This window comes from Salmo salar, chromosome 13, assembly GCF_965601325.2.
Source record: "Salmo salar chromosome 13, fSalSal1, whole genome shotgun sequence".
Lineage (NCBI taxonomy): Eukaryota > Metazoa > Chordata > Actinopteri > Salmoniformes > Salmonidae > Salmo > Salmo salar.
Genome location: NC_138303.1, coordinates 32,537,938 through 32,563,018, shown reverse-complemented (window position 1 = coordinate 32,563,018; position 25,081 = coordinate 32,537,938). Strand labels below are relative to the sequence as shown.

At 42.6% G+C, this 25,081-nt stretch overlaps 1 protein-coding gene across 1 annotated transcript in view; it reads left to right on the top strand.

Moving 5' to 3' along the window:
* The first annotated feature begins 13,667 nt into the window (after positions 1–13,667).
* LOC106566880 (guanine nucleotide-binding protein G(I)/G(S)/G(T) subunit beta-1) overlaps positions 13,668–25,081 on the top strand; it is a 71,247-nt gene continuing 59,833 nt past the window's right edge. The window contains exon 1 of the mRNA XM_014135411.3: positions 13,668–14,063. The gene's annotated coding sequence lies outside the window, so the exon portion shown is untranslated. The remainder of the gene's footprint in view (positions 14,064–25,081) is intronic.

The window sequence follows — 25,081 nt, the reverse complement described above, 5'->3', positions numbered from 1 at the left end:
CAGTTGTCAAGTTGGCTGGATGTCCTTCGGGTGGTGGACCATTCTTGATACACACGGGAAACTGTTGAGTGTAAAAAACCCAGCAGTGTTGCGCCTGGCACCTACTACCATACCCCATTCAAAGGCACTTCAATATTTTGTCTTGTCCATTCACCCTCTGAATGGCACACACACAATCCATGTCTCAAGGCTTAAAAATCCTTCTTTAACCTGTCTCCTCCCCTTCACCTACACAGATTTAAGTGGATTTAACAAGTGACATCAATAAGGGATCATAGCTTTCACCTGGTCACTCTCATGGAAAGAGCAACTGTTCCTAATGTTTTGTATACTCAGTGTATCTCTGATAATAATTCCATGTCAATTGTAATATAAGAATTAAAAAATGTGCTAAGATACTTATAACAAGTCTTTGACAACGTAATGAGCAGGATATATTCCTATTCATGAATTCACAATTGAACATGCATTTCTGTCGTTACATCCTGGACTGCGCAGCTACAAAACAAGGAGAATGAGAACGAGGTGCTCAGTTTAAACGTGGTGAAGCTCTTTATATGAACAGCAGATGCTATGGATGGGCCAATAGGAACCATCCGTTCAGAGAGATGCATGTGGTAAGCATTTATCAGAGATTGAAGCAGATTACACTAGATCAGATTAGTTCATCCCAACCTGGCTATAAAAAGCAAGGTCATTATGAGCTTAGTTTAATGTAATGTCACCCATTTTATTAAATGTATGAGATCATATTTGTGTTGCCATTTTGCCTTTTTCTAATCTGATTTGTTGTCTGATCTCCACTAATACCATATGATACTGCTACTATTTGTTTTCTCTGGTCCGTGGAGTTGTGAGAGTTCGTGTATTTGTGTGGTGGTGGTTTGTTGGTGTGGACATGTTGAATTATTCTTGTGGGGAACAGAAGTCCCCACAAGAATAGTAAACAAACCAACTAGGGACATTTTGTTAGTCCCGACAAGGTCAAATGCTATTTCTAGGGGGTTTAGGTTAGAATTATGTTAAGGGTTAGGAGCTAGGGTTAGGTTTTTTGGTTAAGAGTACGAGTTAGGGAAAATAAGATTTTGAATGGGACTGAATTGTATGTCCCCACAAGGTTAGCTGTGCAAGACTGTGTGTGAGAGAGAGAGATGAAATTGGCATCCATTTTTCTGAAATGTGCTGATTAAAGAAGCAATAAAACTGTCCTTCTTTAGACTAGTTGAGTATCTGGAGCATCAGCATTTGTGGGTTCAATTACAGGCTCAAAAGGGCAAGAAACAAAGAACTTTCTTCTGAAACTCGTCAGTCTATTCTTGTTCTGAGAATTGAAGGCTATTCCATCCTCAACTGGCAGCTTCATTAAATAGTACCCACAAAACACCAGTCTCAACGTCAACAGTGAAGAGGCGACTCCTGGATGCTGGCCTTCTAGGCAGAGTTCCTCTGTCCAGTGTCTGTTATTTTGCCCATCTTAATCTTTTCTTTTTATTGGCCTGAGATATGGCTTTTTCTTTGCAACTCTGCCTAGAAGGACAGCATCCTGGAGTCGCCTCTTCACTGTTGATGTTGAGACTGGTGTTTTGCGGGTACTATTTAATGAAGCTCCCAGTTGAGGACTTGAAAGGCATCTGTTTCTCAAACTAGGCACTCTAATGTACTTGTCCTCTTGCTCAGTTGTGCACCGGGGCCTCCCACTCCTCTTTCTTTTTTGGTTAGAGCCAGTTTGCACGGTTCTGTGAAGGGAGTAGTACACAGCGTTGTATGAGCTCTTCAGTTTCTTGGCAATTTCTCACATGGAATATCCTTAATTTCTCAGAACAAGAATAGATTGACGTTTCAGAATAAAGTTGTTTCTGGCCATTTTGAGCCTGTAATCGAACCCACAAATGCTGATGCTCCAGATACTCAACTAGTCTGAAGGCCAGTTTTATTGCTTCTTTAATTAGCATAACAGTTTTCAGCTGTGCTAGCATAATTGCAAAAGGGTTTTCTAATGATCAATTAGCCTTTTAAAATGATAAACTTGGATTAGCTAACACAACGTACCATTGGAACACAGGAGTGATAGTTGCTGATAATGGGCCTCTGTACGCCTATGTAGATATTCCATTAAAAATCTGCCGTTTCCAGCTTCAATAGTCTTTTACAACATTAACAATGTCTACACTGTATTTCTGATCAATTTGACATTATTTTAATGGACAACATTTTTAGGTTTTCTTTCAAAAACAAGAACATTTCTAAGTGACCCTAAACTTTTGAACGGTAGTGTACATTGAAGATGTGAAGGTCCAGGATACCAAGACTGCCAATGAATAGAAACAGTTACTGTCTTGCACCACTGGGTGGAAACAATTCCCAAGTGCAGAGTCCACTAACATTTTACAGTAGGCCTATTATAAACATGACACAGTTGGGATTAGTGACTTAATGAAGGGAATTTCTAAACTGACGCTTCTGGTTGTAAAAGGTCTGTTTGCAGCTAAAAAAAAAGATATCTGCATGATATTACGTTCTTGTGATTAGAAAACAATATTTGTTTCATTTTCTATAAACATCTTTCCTAAACAATGGATAGATAGTACACTGGGGCTTTCTCTTACAGCCTATTGTCTGACTTGCACCTGTCTTTAACAATCTTGGAAAAGGTTCCCTGGGGCACATGGCATTAGCTTCACAACACATGAATGCAGACATAGTGTATCCAAGACAACTAAATCTCACCAGCGCTCAGGTCTAGCTGAAATGGGGCTGGGCTGTGCAGATGGGTCCCTATGAAACCAGCCACCAACTTAACTCAGAGGTGTTGGCTTTATAGATAGCAGTCTCTACACCAGGGTTAGGCAACCCTGATCCTGGAGTGCCACAGGCACTTCATGTTTTTGATTTAACCGACCTGGAAGACCAGGTGTGTAAAATTTTGGCAATCACTGAACTGATCAATTAGCTCAGTTGGTCGGGTGTGGTGTGGTGGGTGACTAGTTGGAACAAAATCCTGCAGTACAGGACTTCAGGAACAGGGTTGCCTACCTCTGCTCTACACACACTCCACAAGGTGTATTTGTTTACAGGAATATCCATTCAAATGTCTGCAATACATACACATGCGCACACACACAGATTTTTGTAAATCCAAAGATTGACTAATACAATAATATGTGTATATCATAGAGGCATTATTGTTGCCGATCTATCATTGCAAAATGCACATATTGTAGTTTTCCAAGCATGAGGAATGCAGCTCATTGAGTGATATTTTGTATCATGACCAAAAGTTAATAGTTTTGCAGATGTTAAAGCACAGGGCTCTCCAACCCTGTTCCTAGAGAGCTATCCTCCTGTAGGTTTTCACTCCAACCCCCAGTTGTAACTAACCTGGTTCAGCTTATCAACCAACTAATTACTAGTATCAGGTGTGCTAGATTAGGGTTGGAGTGAAAACCTACAGGAAGATAGCTCTCCAGGAACAGGGTTGGAGAGCCTTGTTAAGCACTTTTTTGCACCCAACTTATGTTACTTGTTCCTAACAATGCAGTATAATGTCAAACCAGTACCCCCCAAAAAATGACAAATGATCAACAACAAATGTCGGAACAAATCCAATTAACAACCCAAATAGCACTGTAACAGTAACCCAAATGCAATCTACACGTATATACACCAGATGAATTTACACAAGATATACTAAAAATGATATGTACAGCAGTATATTACAGTGAGCTATGTCAAAAATCCAATATAAATACACAGTACAAAACCCCATGGCAAAATGGATAGAATTGCAGGACAGTTGCTTGCGGACTAGAGTCCGGAATATAAATATACAGTACCAGTCAAAAGTTTGGATGCCTACTCATTCCAGGCTTTTTCTTTATTTTTACAATTTTTTACATTGTAGAATAATAGTGAAGACATCAAAACTATGAAATGACATATATGGAATCATGTAGTAACCAAAGAAGTGTTAAACAAATCAAAATATATTTATATTTGAGATTCTTCAATGTAGCCACCCTTTGCCTTGATGACAGCTTTGCACACTTTTGGCATTCTCTCAACCAGCTTCATGAGGTAGTCACCTGGAATGCATTTTAATTAACAGGAATGCCTTGTTAAAAGTTCATTTGTGGAATTTCTTTTCTTAATTTTTTTGAGCCAATCAGTTGTGTTGTGACAAGGAAGGGGTGGTATACAGAAGATAGCCCTATTTGGTAAAAGACCAAGTCCATATTATGGCAAGACCTCAAATAAGCACAGAGAAACGACAGTCCATCATTACTTTAAGACATGAAGGTCAGACATACGGAACATTTAAAGAACTTTGAAAGTTTCTACAAGTGCAGTTGCAAAAACCATCAAGCACTATAATGAAACTGGCTCTCATGAGGACCGCCACAGGAAAGGAAGACCCAGAGTTACTTCTGCTGCAGAGGATAAGTTCATTAGAGTTAACTGCACCTCAGATTGCAGCCCAAATAAATGCTTCACAGAGTTCAAGTAACAGACACATCTCAACATCAACTGTTCAGAGGAGACTGCATGAATCAGGCCTTCATGGTTGAATTGCTGCAAAGAAACCACTACTAAAGGACACCAATAAGAAGAAGACACTTGCCTGGGCCAAGAAACATGAACAATGGACATTAGACCGGCGGAAATCTGTTTTTTGGTCTGATTGAGTCCAAATTTGAGATTTTTGGTTCCAACTGCCGTGTCTTTGTGAGACGCAGAGTATGTGAAAGGATGATCTCCACATGTGCGGTTCCCACCGTGAAGCATGGAGGAGGATGTGTGATGGTGCTTTGCTGGTTACACTGTCTGGGATTTATTTAAAATTCAAGGCACACTTAACCGCATGGCTACCACAGCATTCTGCAGCAATATGCCATCCCATCTGATTTTCACTTAGTGGGACTATCATTTGTTTTTCAACAGGACAATCCCCCAAAACACACCTCCAGGCTGTGTAAGGGCTACTTGACCAAGAAGGAGAGTGGTGGAGTGCTGCATCAGATAACCTGGCTTCCAAAATCACCCGACCTCAACCCAATTGAGATGGTTTGGGATGAGTTTGACAGCAGAGTGAAGGAAAAGCAGCCAAAAGGTGCTCAGCATATGTGGGAACTCCTTCAAGACTGTTGGAAAAGCATTCTTCATGAAGCTGGTTGAGAGAATGCCAAGAGTGTGCAAATCTGTCATCAAGGCAAAGAAAGGGTGGCTACTTTGAAGAATCTCAAATATAAAATATATTGTGATTTGTTTAACACTTTTTTTTGGTTACTACATGATTCCATATGTGTTATTTCATAGTTTTGATGTCTCACTATTATTCTACAATGTAGAAAATAGTACAAATGAAGAAAAACCCTGAGTAGGTGTGTCCAACCTTTTTGACTAGTACTGTATTTATGAATGGTGTGTATAGACAGTATGGGCAGTATGTGAATAGAAAAGGTGTGTATAGCAGTAGTTGTATAGGATAAGCCATGACTAGAATACAGTATATACATATAAAGTGGGTAAAACAGTATGTAAACATTATAAAAGTGACCCTTGTTCAATGGCTCTATGTACATATGGCAGCAGACTCTAAGGTGCAGGGTAGAGTATCGAATGGTGGACGGCTATTGACAGTGTCTGAACTTTAGGGCAAGGTACTGGGCGGATTCCGGCTAGTCGTGACTGTTTAACAGTCTGATGGCTTGTAGATAGAAGATGTTATTCAGTCTCACAGTCCCAGCTTTGATGCACCTGTACTGTCTCTACCTTGTAGATGGTAGTGGGGTGAACAGGCCGTGGATCCGGGGGCCAAGCCGAATTTCAGCCTCCTGAGGTTGAAGAGGCGCTGTTGTGCCTTCTTCACCACGCTGTCAGTGCAATGGGACCATTTCAGGTCCTCCTCAGTGATGTACACCCTGACGAACTTGAATCTTTTGACAGCTCTCCACTGCATCCCTGTCAATGTGGATGGGGGCGTGCTCTCTCTGCTGTCTCCTATAGGCCATGATCAGCTCCTTAGTTTTGTTGACGTTGAGGGAGAGGTTATTTTCCTGGCATCACTCCGCCAGGGCCCTCACCTCCTCCCTGTAGGCTGTCTCGTCGTTGTTGGGAATCAGGCCTACCACTGTTGTCGTCAGCAAACTTGATGATTGAGTTGGAGACGTGTGTGGCCACGTAGTCATGGGTGAACAGGGAGTACAGTAGGAGACTGAGCACGCACCCCTGTGGGCCCCCTGTGTTGAGGATCAGCGTGGCGGAGATGTTGTTGCCTACCTTCATCACTTGGGGTCAGCCTGTCAGGAAGTCTAGGACCCAGTTGTATAGGGAGGGATTCAGACACAGGGCCCTGAGCTTAGTGATGAGTTTGGAGGGCACTGGTGTTAAAGGCTGAGCTGTAGTCGATGAACAGCATTCTTACATAGGTATTTCTCGTCTCCAGGTGGGATAGGGCAGTGTGCAATGCAATGGCGATTGCGTCGTCTGTGGATCTTTTGGGGCGGTATGCAAATTGTAGTGGATCTAGGGTGTTGGGTCAGGTGGAGGTGATATGATCCTTAACTAGCCTCTCAAAGCGCTTCATGATGACAGAAGAGCATGCTACGGGTTGATAGTCATTTAGTTCAGTTATCTTTGCTTTCATGGGTACAGGAACAATTGTGGACATTTTGAAGCAAGTGGGGACAATAGACTGATTGAGAGATTGAATATGTCCGTAAATACCACTAGTGGCCCCTGTGATAGTAGATAGGTCAGTGTGCAGGTGTCATTGTGCTATTTTGTGTTTTTTCTTTTCTTCATATCACCAAAAAGAGGTTCTGAACATCAGAACAACAGCTGATGTGCGAAGTTTCAAGGCTCTGCTCGCCTGTGTTAGAATACCTCATGATAAGCTGTAGACCATATTATTTACCAAGAGAGTTTTCATCTATATTTTTCGAAGCTGTCTATTTACCACGACAAAACGATGCTGGCACTAAGACCACACTCAAAAAGCTGTATAGGGCCAGAAGCAAACAAGAAATTATTCACCCAGATTCGGCACTCCTAGTGGGGGTGATTTTAATGCAGCAGAACTGAAATCCGTTTTACCTCATTTCTACCAGTAGGTCACCTATGCAACTAGGAAAAAAACCTCTAGAGGCGATGGATTACAGGCAACATCCGCACTGAGCTAAAGGCTAGAGCTGCCACTTTCAAGGAGCAGGAAACTAATCCGGACGCTTATAAGAAATCCCGCTATGCCCTCCGACGAACCATCAAACAGGCAAAGCATCAATACAGGACTAAGATCGAATCCTACTACACCGGCTCTGACCTTTGTCGGATGTGGCAGGGCTTACAAACTATCCCGGATTAGAACCAGAAACCCAGCCACAAGCTACCCAGTGACCCAAGCCTACCAGATGAGGTAAATACCTTCTATTCTCTCTTTGAGGCTTGCAAAACAGAACCATGCATGAGATTACTAGCTGTTCTGGACAGCTGTATAATCACGCTCTCCATAGCCGATGTGAGTAAGATCTTTAAACAGGTTAACATTCAGACGGATTACTCGGATGCAGACTCAGAGCATGCGCTGAACAGCTGGAAAGTGTCTTCACTGACATTTTCAATCTCTCCCTGACCCAGTCTGTAATACCTACATGTTTCAAGCAGACCACAATAGTCCCTGTGCCAAAGAACACCAATGTAACCTGTCTAAATGACTATCCCCGTAGCACTCACATCTGTATCAAAGAAATGCTTTGAAAGAACGGTCATGGCTCACATCAACACCATCATCCCAGACACCCTGGACCCTCTCCAATTCTCATACCGCCCCAACAGATCCACAAATTATGCAACCACACTGCCCCAACTGGACATAAGGAACACCTACATGAGAATGCTGTTCATTGACTATAGTTCAACACCATAGTGCCCTCCAAGCTCATCATTAAGCTAAGGACCCTGGGACTGAACACCTCCCTCTGCAACTGGATCCTGGACTTCCTGACGGGGAGCCCCCAGCTGGTGAGGGTAGGCAAGATCTTGACATCTGCCACGCTGACCCTCAGCAAGGGGGCCCTTCAGGGGTGTGTGCTTAGTCCCCTCCTGTATTCCCTGTTCACCCACGACTGTGTGGCTGCGCATGACTCCAACACCTTCATTAAGTTTGCAGAAGACAAGAAGGGGGTAGGCCTGATCACTGATGAAGATGAGACAGCCTATAGGGAGGAGATCAGAGACCTGTCAGTGTGGTGCCAGGACAACAAACTCTCCCTCAACATCAGCAAGATAAAGGAGTTGATCGTGGACTAAAGAAAACGGAGGGTCGAGCAGGCCCCCATTCACATCGACAGGGCTGTAGTGGAGCGGGTCGAGAGCTTCCTCGGTGTCCACATCACTAAGGACCTATCATGGTCCAAACACACTAATACAGTCGTGAAGAGGGCATGACAATGCCTCTTCCCCTCAGGAGGCTGAAAAGATGTAGCATTGGCCCTCAGATCCTCAAAAGGTTCTACAGCTGCACCATTGAGAAGATCTTGATTGGCTGCATCACTGCTTGGTGTGGCAACTGCTTGGCATCCGACCGTAAGGCACTACAGAGGGTAGTGTGTACGGCCCATTACATCACTGGGGCCGAGCTCCCTGCCATCCATGACCTCTATATTAGGCGCTGTCAGAGGAAGGCCCTAAAAATTGCCAAATATTCCAGCCACCCAAGTCATAGACTGTTCTCTCTGCTATTGCACGGCAAGAGGTACCGGAGCGCCAAGTCTAGGACCAAAAGGCTACTGAACAGCTTCTACCCCCGAGCCGTAAGACTGCTGAACAGTTAATCAAATAGCTGCCCTGACTATTTGCATTGACCCCGCTATTTATTCATTTTTTACTGACTCTCTTGCACCGGCTCAATGCACACTCACTGGGCTCTACTCACACATACTTACACTGACACACATACACACATGCATATTGACGTCACACATTCACACACAGACACGCTTTCACACTCTTCACATACACTGTTGTTACTCTGTATATGTTACTCTGTATATTATCTATCCTGATTGCCTATTCATTACCCCTACGTACATGTACATATTACCTCAATTTCCTCAACTACCTTGTACCCCTGCACATTGACTCAGTACCGGTACTCCTTGTATATTGTATATTCTCGTTATTTTGTGTTACTATTTCCTTTTTTTATTTTGAGCAAATGTATATTACTTTTTAGCTCTGAATTGTTGGGAAAGGGCTCATAAGTAAGCATTTCACGGAAAAGTCTACACCTGTTTTATTTGCCGCATGTGACAAATAACATTTGATTTGACCTGGTAGAAGGTCTGTGCTTGACAATGTAACACACACACACACACACACACACACACACACACACACAATCCTCACCTGTAACAGGACTCTAAAGAATTCTGATGCATGGGTAGGATGACATTTTAAATTCTCAGAACAGAGTTAGTATAGCTGTACATGATTATAATTGCTCTGTCTCGGGCTACTAGCAAACATTGTTTTATTTTATTTACTAGAATGAAGCATTTGCAAATGAAATTCTCCTGTCTGCAATGCATAGCAGACATACCCCAGAGATCAGGTAGGGTAGTAGACAATGCCTGGTTATACAGAATTATTGTTGATCTTAATGAACTTGAGCTCCTGGAGAGGGATTTGTTGATGCTCCTGTCCCCGCCGGGGGGTCACACTGTGGGAGGGCAGAGGCTCTCTCTCTTTCTCCCCTGGGTAATGGACGAGGGGATATTGTGTTCCAGGTCTCTAAGTAACGTCTTAACCCACTGAGCATCAGCCCTTCCTCTGAGCGCTATCACACACACAAGCTGCTGCCTGCTGGTGATAATGAGTAGATGGATATTTTCCCCTACAGACAGAGCTGGGATAGCTAGGTCCCCTGACAATTTTTGTTTTCACTGGTACTTCTGTTTTCTCGATTAAAGTTGACAAGGTAAATTTAGAGGACTTTTGTGTGTTTATCATGAACCGTGAACATATGAATTTGCCTACGTCATGATGACCAACACCTGTAGAGCTACTTTGGATAACAAATGTGGAGGTGGTGAGCCTCCACTAATCTAGACCATATCAAATAACAGCTGTCCGACCCAACACAAATCAAATGTTATTTGTCACATGCGCCAAGTGTAGACTCTACCGTGAAATGCTAACTTACGAGCCCTTTCCCAACAATGTAGAGTTAAAAAGTAAGGAAATAGTAACACAATAAAATAACAATAATGAGGCTATATACAATTAGTACAGAGTCAATGTGCAGGGGTACGAGGTAATACAATGAGCTCCAAAAGTATTGAGACAATGACAAATGTTTTGTTGTTTTGGCTCCAGCACTTTGGGTGATACAATGACTATGTGGTTAAAGTGCAGACTGTCAGCTTTAATTTTAGGGTATTTCCATCGATATCGGGTGAACTGTTAAGAAATTACAGCACTTTAGGTACATAGTCTCGCAATTTTAAGGGACCAAAAGTATTGGGACAAATTCGCTTACAGTGCATTTGGATGGTATTCAGCCCCCTGACTTTTTCCACATTTTGTTACGTTACAGCCTTATTCTGAAAGTGAAAACAATGTTTTAATCCATCTACAAATAATGACAAAGCAAATTTTTTGCAAATTTATATTTTTTAACTGAAATATCACATTTTACATAAGTATTCAGACCCTTTACTCAGTACTTTGTTGAAGAACCTTTGGCAGCGATTACAGCCTTGAGTATTATTGGGTATGACGCTACAAGCTTGGCACACCTGTATCTGCGGAGTGTCTCCCATTCTTCTCTGCAGATCCTCTCAAGCTCTGTCAGGTTGAATGGGGAGTGTCGCTAGACAGCTATTTTCAGGTCTCTCCAGAGATGTTCGATTGGGTTCATGTCCGGACTCTGGCTGGGCCACTCAAGGACATTCAGAAACTTGTCCCGAAGCCATTCCTGCATTGTCTTGGCTGTGTGCTTAGGGTCGGTGTCCTGTTGGAAGGTGAACCTTCACCCCAGTCTGAGGTCCTGAGAGCTCTGTAGCAGGTTTTCATCAAGGATCTCTCTGTACTTTGCTCTGTTCATCCTTCCCTCGATTCTGACTAGTCTCCCAGTCCCTGCTGCGGAGAAACATCCCACAGCATGATGCTGCCACCACCATGCTTCACCGTAGGGATGGTGCCAGGTTTCCTCCAGATTTGACGCTTGGCATTCAGGCCAAAGACTTCAATCTTGGTTTCATCAGACCAGAGAATCTTGTTTCTCATGGTCTGAGACTCCTATAGGTGCCTTTTGGCAAACTCCAAGCGGGCTGTCATGTGCCTTTCACTGAGGAGTGGATTCTGTCTGGCCACTCTACCATAAAGGCATGATTGGTGTAGTTCTGCAGAGATGGTTGTCCTTCTGGAAGGTTCTCAATCTCGACAGAGGAGCTCTGTCAGATTGACCATAGGGTTCTTGGTCACCTCCCTGACCAAGGCCCTTCTCCCCCGATTGCTACGTTTGGGCAGGCGGACAGCTCTAGGCAGAGTCTTGGTGGTTCCAAACTTCTTCCTTTTAAGAATGATGGAGGCCACTGTGTTCTTGGGGACCTTCAATGCTGCAGAAATGTTTTGGTACCCTTCCCATGATCTGTGCCTCAACACAATCCTGTCTCGGAGCTCTACGGACAATTCCTTCGACCTCATGGCTTGGTTTTTGCTCTGACATGCACTGTCAACTGTGGGACCTTCTATAGACGGGTGTGTGCCTTTCCAAATCATGTCCAATCAATTGAATTTACCACAGGGGGACTCCAATCAAGTTGTAGAAACATCTCAAGGATAACAGGATGCACCTGAGCTTAATTTTGAGTCTCATAGCAAAAGGTCTGAATACTTATGAAAGTAAGGTATCCCTTTTTTATTTTTCTAAATTTGCAAAAATGTCTAAACCTGTTTTCGCTTTGTTATTATGGGGTATTGTGTGTAGATTGAGGATTTTTTTGGTGATTTAAAAATTTTTGTGATGCATTTGCTGTTTGTTTTGGTTGTGTTTCAGATTATTTTGTGTCCACTAGAAATGAATGGTAAATAATGTATTGTGTCATTTTGGAGTCACTTTTATTGTAAATAAGAATGTTTCTAAACACTTCTACATTAATTTGAAAGCTACTCTATTTATGCTTCTAACTTTCTCATTCAATGTGGCGGTGTTGAAAGCTGCGCTGTAGTCAATGAACAACATTCTCACGTAGGTGTTCCTTTTGTCCAGGCGGGAAATTGCAGTGTGAAAGAGATTGCGTCATCTGTGAATCTGTTGGGGCATTATGCGAATTGGAGTGGGTCTGGGATGATGGTGTTGATGTGAGCCATGACCAGCCTTTCCAAGCATTTCATGGCTACAGATGTGAGTGCTATGGGGCAATAGTCATTTAGACAGGTTACCTTGGCATTCTTGGGAACAGGGACTATGGTGGTCTTCCTGAAACATGTAGGTATTACAGACTGGGTCAGGAAGAGAGTGAAAATATCAGTGAAGAAGACTTGCTCGCTGGTCAGCGCATGCTCGGATTACGCGTCCTGATAAGCCGTCTGACCCTGCGGCCTTGTGAATGTTAACCTGTTTAAAGGTCATACTAACATCGGCTACAGAGAGCGAGATCACACAGTCATCCGAAACAGCTGGTGCTCTCGTGCATGGTTCAGTGTTGCTTGCATCGAAGCAAGCATAGAAGGTATTTAGCTTGTCTGGTAGGCTTACATCACTGGACAGCTCACAGCTGGGTTTCCTTTGTAATCCATGATAGTTTGCAAAACGTGCCTCAGCAGACAAGCACCAGAGCTGGTGCAGTAGGATTCGATCTTGGTCCTGTATTGACCCTCTGCCTGTTTGAAGGTTCGTCGGGCGGCGTAGCAGGATTTCTTATAAGTGTCTGGATTAGTGTCCCGCTCGTTGAAAGCGTCAGCTCAGTGCGGATGTTGCCTGTAATCCATGGGATATAAATGTATGGTCACTGTGGGGATGATGTTGTCGATGCACTTGGTAATGAAGCTGGTGACTGATGTGGTAAATTCCTCAATGCCATCAGATGAATCCCGGAACATATTCCAGTCTGTGCTAGCGAAACAGTCCTGTATCTTAGCATCCGCTTCATCAGACCACTTCCGTATTGAGCTTGTCACTGGTACTTCCTGTTTTAGTTTTTGCGGGTAAACAGGAATCAAGATAGAGTTATGGTCAGATTTGCCAAATGGAGAGCTCTGTATGCACAACTATATAGCTGAAATCAGAATACTAGAACATTTAGAATGCCACCAAATCATGAAAACACAATTTGTTGTCCAGACTGCCTAACCAGCCAGAGCCTTTATTGACTACTTCCCTAAATTGCCCAGCTGTACGGTGTTACTTTAAACTAGAGTAGACTGGTGGTTGTCTAGTAGTAGCCTATCTTGTTTGTTTGTTTTATCACAAAAATCCTATAAGGTTCATGAATGGAATTTCAAGGGAGTACAAACTAAAATGTGAAAATACAATATTTCGAAGCGGGATAGTTTTCTAGTATTAAGCTACATTAATTTTGTATCAAATCCACCAAATGATCAGATTTTTGAATCGACGACGACCCTTTGTCGTGCGCTATGACGTAGCCGTAACGTGGGGTTTCCCAGAGCTGAGAGCAGGGTTACCGCGCCCATCTCTGCTGTTTGATGGCCGGGGGAAGCGTTTGAGATACTGGTGGTGTGAAGAGAGAACAGGGGAACGACGGTGGGAAAGACAAGAAGGATAGTTAGAAGATTGGAACGAGACTGTTGTGACTCACAAGAGCACTCCTAGACTCTCAAACGCAGTGTTTTTCCACAAAGCGTTGGTTCAGTAGGGTGAACATTTCCTCAGCTCTGTGCCGGTGTGTCTCCTCTTGGCGGATCGAAACCTCTGTTCGGGGAGTGCCACTCCTCGATAGCTTGCTAGATCTAGTCTGTGTGCTAGCTAGGTGGAGAGGAGTAGATCTTCGCTGTTTCCAGTCAATGCGATATAAACAACGGATACCCTCGACTGAAAACGGGTAAGTAAGTTATGAATTGGAACGCATTAATGGCAACTTATTTTTCTAAAGACATAGCTAACTTCTGTAGCTAACATTGTCTGAGGTGACTAGCTAGGAAGCTAGGCGGAAGGGGTTAAATTGGGTTGAGTGACTCGCTGGTTGAAGCTAACGGGGTGTGGGTGGGTAGGTAGGTAGTTGGTAATGCACAATACACACTTTAAATTATTCGATGTTGTACTTATTTGAGTTGTGGTTGTAGGTAGTCACAATATAACTAACTTTATGCAAAGTTTTTGTTATATGGTGTGGCTTAGTTATTTGCCATGGCTTAGGTTTTGCAATACCATTGAGTGGGCTAGCTAGCTGGCAGCTAAATGTAAGCCTCAAAGCTAGTGGAACTTAGCTTCTTTCGTAAGCTCACTAGCTAAAGCTAGTTAACAAAACTGTCAACGTCTGAATTTGAGTTGCACTGTTTGTCACGCATCTAACAAAATGGCAAACGTAGCTAGTTAACTAATATGGTGTGTGTGGATTCAGTCTAATTGGATTTTGTAAATCAAGATGAATGTGTTCGAAGTTGGCTGACATTCCTAGATAACGAGCAAGCTAGGTAGTTAGCAAATTAGCTATATCAACCATCTTAAATACTAATTTAGTTAAGTTATACCAAATGTCATAGATGGTGATGCATAACGTTTTAATGCATCTGACATTGTACCAAGGATTAAGTGGGCATATAATGCATAGAGGATTTGTGCTTTATAATACAACTGTAGCAAGTAATGTTAGGTGGTAATAGACAAAAAATGGCTACTTCAACATCACTGGAGCCGAGAGCTAGCTAGTTAGCTATCAGTGCACCCCCACACACACTTTTTCGTAGTCCATAACACAGAGGGAGACGGTATAGAAAGCCATACTACTGCCTACGTTTGCAATTAGCAAGAAGCTTGACATGTTTCCGATTGGGCGTGTGAGCCTGCCAACAGTAGCCAACCAAGTGGGAGCTAGCTGCTGTTAATGTTAGGCTGGACATATTCGAAACCTATCGCCTAGTTTTCTAGCTATCTGTTTACGTTGTCATTTGCTGAACAGCCATTATATCAGCCAGCCACCAAATTATCTTGCTTTACAGTTAGCTATCATATCTGGCGTGACAACTATGGTGGCACTAGATTATGGCCTTAATACACACCTAAAATCAGCAACAATCTTGTCTATTAATGTATGAAGAGCTAGCTATTGCATAAATCCGCCACCTAACGTTATTGCTAACTAGTAAGCTTAAGGCAGCATATGATTGGCCTTAATTTGAGCCTCTGAATGTAATGATACACAGAGGAAGTAAATTAACGTTAATTGGATTTCTACAATCTGTTCAACCTGGCCATAGGTTTTACTGTACAAGTGGTTACACCTAATAGCCATGCCGCTCCAGTGTGAATGGTCTTTCATGGAGTAGACTAGAGGAAATGGGTAACGAGGAAGCAGCTAATCCTGTTAGTTTCTAGAACTGAAAAGAAAGTGTAGGGAGGGGATTTTTGTATGTCAACATTACAAGCGGCAAACATTCTAAACGGGGCTTTTAGTTATATCGAACCATAAATTGTCATAATGTTGAGAACGAGTAACAACAATGTTGCCATTATCGATCGCTGGTTGAAAGAACTCGCAGATTTGTTAAATTGAGACAATATAGGACGCCAGCAGGTTCGATTTTCCAATATAGTTATTTGATGTTCCATAATATCTTTGTCACGTTAAACATTTTCCGTTTTTCAAAAGGGCTATTTGTAATTGCTGGTTCACAAAGATGAATTAATCTTGCTAGTTCGCTTCCCTCCTTGAATGAATGGGTTCCTGTATTCAGGGCCCAAGCAGCTGCAACGTACAAGATGGCGTTCAAAGCCCTTTTCCACACCGCTTTATTTTCTTCAGCCCAGCTTCGGCTGGATTCAGGGGTACCATAATATATATCGATAATTGTAGTTAATAAACATACTTGTTAGTAAATATACTAGTTTCTGAATCATGTATAAATGATACAAATTATATAAAAGTGAAAACGGTATTTTTCTAGTGTGGGATGTGGGACAACATTTAGGTGGAAGGGTGTAGTACATCTCGAATATTAGCCAGTGAGCAGCTAAATTCAGGAATCTACAAATATGTTATTTTGCTTGGTACACAAAAGCACTCGCACTTTAGCTGTTTATTTATTTCAAGGTTGAACATAATTTTTTTTCATTAGTATTATTCCAATACAAATGTACGTTTCATTTTGATGTACAGTATTAAGGTAGTACAAGTATATGGCAGCTTATATTTAAGTGTATCAAGGTAACAATTTAAGATATAAAGATTTAATATATTTTTGTACTGATCAGTGAACTTGTAGTTCAGGAACCTTATTTTATCTTGTATTTGATTTTTAAAATATTATCCAAATGGAACCATAATACTTGTGGTTTCTGTGTACTTTAAATGTCAGTGTACTGGGGCTGGTCCTTTACCATTGTCACATTTTGATTAAAGGCTACCCTACATCATGTATTTTTTTTACTTAAAGAACTTAATGTGACTTGGAGCAAAACCTGTAGAGTTGGCACTTGCCGTGGATGAAAAGGGCGTTGTAAGGATTTGTGTACACTGATTGTAAAATATCCTATTACTTTCAATAGAGCGATTGGCCCAATTGCCCACTCCATAACTAACCCTTTTTTTAGCAGTCAGGAGTGCCTGTCTCTCAAAGTTGTAGGATATTATTTGCTGAACGTAGATGCGTTTTTCATTTGTTTTGATGCACTTGAACATACATTTGTGAATCCTCCCCACATGTCTACACCTCTACACAGTACTGGCCATCCAGCACATTGAAGAATGTATTCACTTTTATGGCTGTGCCAGGAGATTAAGTGATTTAACTGTAGTCCTGGAATAGTCGTCACCTAATTTCTCAGTCTTACTCACAGGAATCTGAGCTCCACTGTGGTTTCTCTCATCATGCAAGTGTGATTGAGTCTAATCAGTGACTACAGTATTCAGGCCTGCAGGCTCTCATCTCATAGCTCTCATCCCATTGCTTGCTTACAGGTCAGAACACCACACAACACACCGGCAGTAGAACATGAGAAGATGCTTTGCACACATCTACACACTACTGCCCCCTATTCAGTGTCAGTCTCAAGTAAGCTGTTGCCAAAAATACTTTCACTCATGTCAATGTGCACATTTCATTTTGACTGCGACCCCACTGTAACCTTATATGATCCGCTGCCTCGTGTTGACATCTGGCAGGAACTGGGCCACTCTGTAACACATGACATCTCACAATGTCCAAGAGGGTGAACAGGGAGTATGTCTATACATATAGTGCCATACATGGAGACTTCAGTCAGTGTCTCTCAGACTAGCGGAGTTGACACTTCAGATGACTGTCATACTCACTAACATTCGCCTTGACAGTCAGGTTCCAGAAGCAAAATCAGAATGTGTCTGAGTGGCATTTGGCCCCCTGGCCTAACTTGTGCAACTGAGAGATGACACTAGGATGAGCATCACTATCAGGGGATGAGCTGAATTATCTGTCCTTTGTGAAGCAGGAGGGATATTTTGTTTTGTTTTATACAGATTTTCATCCCACTGGATTTCTGTGAGCGCATAGTATGAATGGGATTAAAATCCGAGATTTTGGATTTCAGCTTTTAGGATTATGGGGCTTGGTCAGTGATAGTGCTGATTTTCCTCTTTTCCTATGATCCTGCTTTTAGCCATATGGAATTTCTTACTATTACAATAACATGCCTGCCCTGTTATGACTGGGGCTGCCACGGCCAGACTAGATGGGATCATCTGTCAATTGTTGGTTTTTTACTTACCTACACCCTTCATTTGACCATACAGTTGTTGATTTAGGATAACTGCTTCGCATAGCTATATTGTGAGTTGTCATAGCATTTGTGTTCTTTGTGTTTTATAACAATGATGACACTCATCAAATTAAAATATAAACATACAAATCTTGGTATGATTTGTTTACATTAAAGGTAGGCTCGGCGATATGACGAACTTTATATGCCGAAAGTAAACAGCATAGTGGGTCAATTTCTGCAACAGCTAAGAGCATTGAAGCGCAAGGCTCAACTTCTCCACTGTTTTGGTCCCGTGGCCGCCACGCTGTAACAGCGTGAAGCGAACCCGTGCACATGCGCAGATACTGTGTGTGACTTTGAGAGTGAAGTCTCATCTCGCTCGTCTCAATATCTGCGGTGCTGCTCATGGCAATGTTATTTAGCTGAGTCGACCTTTAAGAATATGTTCTTACTGGGGCAATATTTAAGGATCCAGTGCAGTACCTTTTTTCTTCCTGTGTTTTAGATATATTTCCACACTGAGGTTGGAAAAATTCTGTGAATTTTTGAAAATGATAATGCCCTTTTAGTGTAAACTGTTTGAAAAGACATCTTTCAATTTCTGCATGTTGCAGTAGGATGGAGTTTTAGCCTGCCTGGTGACATCACCAGGCGGTAAATTAGTTAATAGACCAATAAGAAAGTTCCAAACCCCTCTGTCAATAACAGCCAGTTTTCCGTTTTCCCCAGACCGCCCCCACACTGTCCTAGCAAAAATCTTGCTTGAGAAATGTATCTTTGCTAAGAAGCTATTTTTGTTTGTTTTTCACAATTTTAATTGAAACAATCACATTCAAGTACTTAATTGTTACCCAGAAATGATTTTATATTAAGATAAAAAAAATGACTCCATTGGACCTTTAACTTAGCAGCCCAGTACTTGGGGTTGAGAAACTCCAACAGACATCAACATCCCTCGGTAGGCGGAACACCGCTCATGAGCAGAGGTTTCCTGTCAAACTAGACTATTCTCTCCTGCTGTGTCTTTCTGTCTTCTATGTTCCTCACTCCATCATTTTAGCACAGTCAGACAAGATCACCCAGGACAGGCAGCAGCTGTTTGACTGCTAATATTGGGCTCACTTACTTCAGCGGCCAAACAGCCAGAACCATGTAATTCCAATAGATTTCCCAGACAAATCCTTTTCCTTGCTTGTGGCCTTACCCCCTCCTCAACCCCACCTGCAGTGCAGGTTGACGGCCCGTCTTTACTTTAGGGTTCAAAGGTGAGCTGCCTGTCCTGTTTGACCAAATCTGATCCATTTCCACCGGTGCTAGTGATTCTGAGATTCTATGCAGTTGAATATCTCAAGTACCACCCACTCTTTTGCACTCACTCCCTAAATCCATCTCCTCCCTCCATTCCCCAAAGGGTCACAACACGGCCAACCTAACGTAGCAGGCGTAAAATAAACTAACTCCGCTCGGTCGTTTTTCTTTCTGTTCCTGACTAGAGGGGAAAAAACTGTCGGGAGGTTTTCTTCACTCTTCAACCAAGCTCTTGCTCTCTCCTCTTTTCTTTCTCTCTCCTGCCTCTCCTCTCTGCTGTATGACAAGGCCAGTTCTGTGGGGTGTGCCCAGAGAGAAGTACTCCCTGGTTATTCTGGGCAACCCAGGTGTCTTGTTGTTACAACTGATTTATGGAATGTCCAGTGACTGAAAACTGATGTAGATTGACTAGTGTGACTACTACCATGTGTTATATAATGTTAGCTGTCAGCTACATAATCTGCATTTCTGTCCTATGTTTTGCCTGAGGACAAACATGTCCTTTGTCTATGTTTTCTCTTCTATTTGTATTGCTAGTGCTCCCAATGTGTGTGATAACCCTTAGTAAATCCAAGCCACATAGTTTCGGTTAGCCGTACACCAGTAGAACTGTTGTGGTAACTGTTCCGCTCACAAGCTTGTTTGGTTGAAGGTCCACGCTGTATGGCCCCGGCTTATCAGGGATGACTGCATGGCTGAGGGCCACTATGTTTTGAATAGTCAAAGTGAGTGGCGACAGGACTGTTAGTGACCCCTCTACTCCTATGTCGTTGGTCGTTCCACTGCTATGGAGTCCTGTCAACCTGAAAGAGCACTTTGCATGGGGAACCTCAGAGCTCTGCTTCTTTGAATAAATGCCCCTTGCTTTCTATTTACATTCCGCCCCATAGATTTGACTGCCGGGGGGAAATGTCACCAAACCAGAATTCTGAGCCTCTGACAGGAAGGCAGGCAGGGAGTGAGTTTTTATATGACAAAGAGACACAGTAAGTCACTGGAATAAAAAGGACTGGCTGGCTGTCATGTGACTCTTCACACATACTCTTGTTCCTCTCTTTTTGGAATCGGGGAGAGAGCGGGAGGAGGGGTAAATGTATTCATGCAATCAAAGGAGTGTATTTTTATTTTTAAACAGTCATGCTTTTGGCTTTGGGCAAGCTTGACCTGTTTATTTTTTGTTTTTTCTGATATGGAAAAGCAAGTTGGGCAAATGTCACAAGCACAAACTATACCTTTTTGTTTATGTATGTTTGGATGTAAAAAGTGGTTGAGCTGTTGTTTTTTTTGTCTTTATCAGACCGGTCTTGCTGTTACCATGAGCTTTGACTGTTTTCCCCTAATCCTCTCTTAATGACTGCCTTCACGCCGTGGCATTTGGAGTATGTCTGCCAGCACGGGCGCTATCCTGTGGAACCTGTTTGACTCCAGCCTCATGCTCAGGGACGATGCTGCAAGGTGGGGGGAGGGCCGGGAGGCCAAGGATGGGCCTGCCAGGCTGCAGAGGTGAGGGGTGCCTGAGAATTTAGGTGCTAGAGGGCAGGTGAAGGGTTACGTACACTCCCAACAGCTCCATTTCTCGTAAAGGAAAGGTTCACTTATTTTGTATGTTTTTCTTTGCTTCTCTGAGCGTTGTTATATTATTTCCCAGGGTTATTTAATGTTTTCTTGTGTATTTTAACTATTTGCTGTTCAAGCAGGCAGAAATGCAACCGGTATGAAACTCGTCATACTGTATGTTCACTGTATATACAAAAGTATGTGGACACCCCTTCAAATAGTGGGTTAGGCTATTTCAGCCACACCCGTTGCTGACAGGTGTAGAAAATCGAGCACACCGCCATCTCCATAGACAAACATTGTCAGTAGAATGGCCTTTACTGAAGAGCTCAGTGACTTTCAACGTGGCATCGTCATAGGATTCCACCTTTCCAACAAGTATGTTTGTCAAATTTCTGCGCTGCCCCAGTCAACTGTAAATGCTTTTATTGTGAAGTGGAAATGTCTAGGAGCAACAACGGCTCAGCCGCGAAGTGGTAGGCCACACAAGCTCACAGAACGGGGCCACCGAGTGCTGAAGTGCGGTGCGCGTAAAAATTGCCTGTCCTCGGTTGCAACACTCACTACCGAGTTCCAAACTGCCTCTGGAAGCAACGTCAGCACAAGCACTATTTGTCGGGGGCTAAATGAAATGGGTTTCCATGGCCGAGCAGCCGCACACAAGCCTAAGATCACCATGCGCAATGCCAAACGTCAGCTGGAGTGGTGTAAAGCCCGCTGCCATTGGACTCTGGAGCTTTACCATCTGGGTTTGACGGATGCCAGGAGAACGCTGCCTGCTCCAATGCATAGTGCCAACTGTAAAGTTAGGTGGAGGAGGAGTAATGGTCTGGGGCTGTTTTCTCGTGGTTCGGGCTAGGCCCCTTAGTTCCAGTGAAGGGAATTCTTAACCCTACAGCATACAATGACGTTCTAGACAATTCTGTGCTTCCAACTTTGTGGCAACAGTTTGGGGAAGGCCCTTTCCTGTTTCAGCATGACAATGTCACTGTGCACAAACCGAGGTCCATACACAAATGGTTTGTTGAGATCGGTGTGGAAGAACTTGACTGGCCTGCACAGAGCCCTGACCTCAACCCAATCGAACACCTTTGGGATGAATTGGAACGCTGACTGCGAGCCAGGCCCAATCGCTCATCAGTGCTCAACCTCACTAATGCTCTTGTGGCTGAATGGAGTGGAAAGGCTTCCCAGAGGAGTGGAGGCTGTTGTAGCAGCAAAGGGGGGACCAACTCCATATTAATGCCCATGATTTTAGAATAAGATGTTTGACGTGCAGGTGTCCACATACTTTTGGTCATGTAGTGTATACAGTGGCTTGCGAAAGTGTTCATCCCCCTTGGCATTTTTCCTATTTTGTTGCCTTACAACCAGGAATTAAAATATTTTTTGGGTGGGGTTTGTGTCATTTGATTTACACAACATGTCTACCACTGAAGATGCAAAATATTTTTTCTTTTGAAACAAGAAAAACAGAACTTGAGCGTGCATAACTATTCACCCCCCCAAAATCAATACTTTGTAGAGACACCTTTTGCAGCAATTACAGCTGCAAGTCTCTTGGGGTATGTCTATCAGCTTTGCACATCTAGCCACTGGGATTTTTGCCCATTCTTCAAGGCAAAACTGCTCCAGCTCCAAGTTGGATGGGTTCCGCTGATGTACAGCAATCTTTAAGTCATACCACAGATTCTCAATTGGATTGTGGCCTAAGCCATTCCAAACACTTAAATGCTTCCCCTTAAACCACCCGAATGTTGCTTTAGCAGTATGCTTAGGGTTGTTGTCCTGCTAGGTGAGCTGTCCCAGTCAAATCTCTGGAAGACTGTAACAGGTTTCCCTCAAGAATTTCCCTGTATTTAGCACCATCCATCATTCCTTAAATTCTGACCAGTTTCCCAGTCCCTGCCGATGGAGAAAAACATCCCCACAGCATGATGCTGCCACCACCATGCTTCACTATGGGGATTGTGTTCTCGGGGTGATGAGAGGTGTTGGGTTTGCGCCAGACCTGGCATTTTCCTCGATGGCCAAAAAGCTCAATGTTAGTCTCATCTGACCAGAGTACCTTCTTCCATATGTTTGGAGTCTCCCACATGCCTTTTGGTGAACTCCAAACATGTTTGCTTATTTTTTTTCATTAAGCAATGGTTATTTTCTGTCCACTCTTCCGTAAGCCCAGCTCTGTGGAGTGTACGGCTTAAAGTGGTCCTATGGACAGATACTCCAATATCCGCTGTAGAGCTTTGCAGCTCCTTCAGGGTTGTCTTTGGTCTCTTTGTTGCCTCTCTGATTAATGCAGTCCTTGCCTGGTCCGTGAGTTTTGGTGGGCGGCCCTCTCTTGGCAGGTTTGTTGTGGTGAAATATTCTTTCTATTTTTAAAAATAATGGATTTAATTGGTGCTCCGTGGGATATTCAAAGATTCAGGTATTTTTTTATAACCCAACCCTTATCTGTACTTCACAACTTTGTCCCTGACCTGTTTGGAGAGCTCCTTGGTCTTCAAGGTGCTGCTTGCTTGGTGGGGCCCCTTGCTTAGTGGTGTTGCAGACTCTGGGGCCTTTCAGAACAGATATATATATATATATACTGAGATCATGTGACACTTAGACTGAACACAGGTGGACTTTATTTAATTATGTGACTTCTGAAGGTAATTGGTTGCACCAGATCTTATTTAGGGGCTTCATAGCAAAGGGGTTGAATACATATGCACGCACCACTTTTCCGTTTTGTTTATTTTTTATTTATGTTTTGAAACAAGTATTTATGTTTTGAAACAAGTAATTTTTCACTTCACCAATTTGGACTATTATCTGAATAAAAATCAATTTAAATTACAGATTGTAATAAAACAAAATAGGAAAAACGGCAATGGGGATGAATACTTTTGCAAGGCACTGTATCTGCATGCTTGAATGGCAATAGCACAACTACCATTTCCACCTGCCCCAGCCTCCCTTCCTAGAAACTTGTGGCATCATGGTATGTTTCACAAATCAATCAATTAAACTGTACTGCCACTCCCATCAATGTGGTGTCTATCTTCAGGCGTTCTCCACAGAAAGCAGAGGTTTGCATTGATAACTAAAAACATAATTGTATACCATTGCTTTTATGCATTTAGGCAATTTCAAAAGCCATTAGTATTTTTAGGTCTAATGGAAATAATGCCAACCTTCTAGTTAACTGACTGAGGATGGACAGTTTTTCTATGCATGTGCATCATATAACAAACGTGTGCTTAAATATACAGTATGTGTGCTGTCATATGTTGGACCGCCTAATGCTTTAATTGAATTGCACCAGTGCGTTATCTTCCCCAGATCTGTTCTGAAGTCAGCCCCACGGTTCGACAGCAGAGGATGCTTGTTTATCAAAGCCACATTTCTAACTGTAGTGGGGGTCGTCGACCCAGTTGTCAGGGAATTTGCAAGAGCATGAGTTGCCGTACAGGTGTAGCTGCTGAGGTGGAAATGCTTTTGTGTAGACTATGGAGTCCTGATGCTACTGTTCCCTGTGAGTGGGACCTTTTATGATGGCCAACCCATCCCCTCCTCTCTCAATCAGCCCTGAGGTCCTGACTTACTGACTTCAATGGGACTCATGTCACTTTATTATTATTATTATATGTTGAATGGATACTTGTGCTGGGCCCTTGTGTCAACGTGTACACAAGTAAAAGTATTGTGTGACCATCTTTAATGTTCTCAATTGTACCGAGACTCTCAGTCAATTAATTATTAAGTGAATGAGTAAAGTTATATTTGGGGCAAACGGTCACAAATCTGATTTACCATTAGTGAGTCTACCAGCATTGGTAGAAGTGCTGATACTGTAGTCTAGGCCTGCTATATATTGCAGAGGCAGGCAGCAAGACTGATTAACAATAATACACTACAACTCTGAATATATAGATTTATACAAGCAACTCCCAAAAAAGAGGAACCCTGTCCCATAAATGTATACATTTAGATACAGCAATATTATTTTGGACGCTATATCGATATTGAGTCAAAGTATTGGTTAAAAAAAATAACTAAATAAATACTACCAGTCACAAGTTTGGACACACCTACTCATTTAAGGGTTTTTTCTTTATTTTTACTATTTTATACATTGTAGAATAATAGTTTGTCTTCACTATGAAATAACACATATGGAATCATGTAGTAACCAAAAAAGTGTATTTTATATTTGACATTCTTCAAAGTAGCAACCCTTTGCCTTGATGACAGCTTTGCACTCTCTTGGCATTCTCTCAACAAGCTTCATGAGGTAGTCACCTGGAATGCATA